The sequence below is a fragment of the Trichomycterus rosablanca genome, chromosome 1 (genome assembly GCF_030014385.1).
Source record: "Trichomycterus rosablanca isolate fTriRos1 chromosome 1, fTriRos1.hap1, whole genome shotgun sequence".
NCBI lineage: Eukaryota > Metazoa > Chordata > Actinopteri > Siluriformes > Trichomycteridae > Trichomycterus > Trichomycterus rosablanca.
This window is the reverse complement of record NC_085988.1, coordinates 86,530,261-86,531,371: the sequence shown is the minus strand read 5'-3', so window position 1 is coordinate 86,531,371 and position 1,111 is coordinate 86,530,261.

Genomic DNA, 1,111 nt, shown 5'->3' with positions numbered 1-1,111 from the left:
TTTATTCTACTTATTTATTCTACCTATTTATTCTACTCATTTATTCTACTTATTTATTCTGCTTATTTATTCTACTTATTTATTCTGCTTATTTATTCTACTTATTTATTCTACTTATTTATTCTACTCATTTATTCTACTTATTTATTCTGCTTATTTATTCTACTTATTTATTCTACTTATTTATTCTGCTTATTTATTCTACTTATTTATTCTACTTATTTATTCTACTTATTTATTCTGCTTATTTATTCTACTTATTTATTCTACTTATTTATTCTGCTTATTTATTCTACTTATTTATTCTACTTATTTATTCTACTTATTTATTCTGCTTATTTATTCTACTTATTTATTCTACTTATTTATTCTGCTTATTTATTCTACTTATTTATTCTGCTTATTTATTCTACTTATTTATTCTACTTATTTATTCTACTTATTTATTCTGCTTATTTATTCTACTTATTTATTCTGCTTATTTATTCTACTTATTTATTCTACTCATTTATTCTACTTATTTATTCTGCTTATTTATTCTACTTATTTATTCTGCTTATTTATTCTACTTATTTATTCTACTTATTTATTCTACCTATTTATTCTACTTATTTATTCTTCTTATTTATTCTACTTATTTATTCTACCTATTTATTCTACTTATTTATTCTACTTATTTATTCTACTTATTTATTCTACCTATTTATTCTACTTATTCTACTTATTTATTCTGCTTATTTATTCTACTTATTTATTCTACTTATTTATTCTGCTTATTTATTATACTTATTTATTCTACTTATTTATTCTACCTATTTATTCTACTTATTTATTCTGCTTATTTATTCTACTTATTTATTCTGCTTATTTATTCTGCTTATTTATTCTACTTATTTATTATACTTATTTATTATACTTATTTATTATTCTTATTAATTCTACTTATTTATTCTGCTTATTTATTCTACTTATTTATTCTGCTTATTTATTCTACTTATTTATTCTAATTATTTATTCTGCTTATTTATTCTACTTATTTATTGTACTTATTTATTCTACTCATTTATTCTACATATTTATTCTGCTCATTTATTCTACTTATTTATTCTAC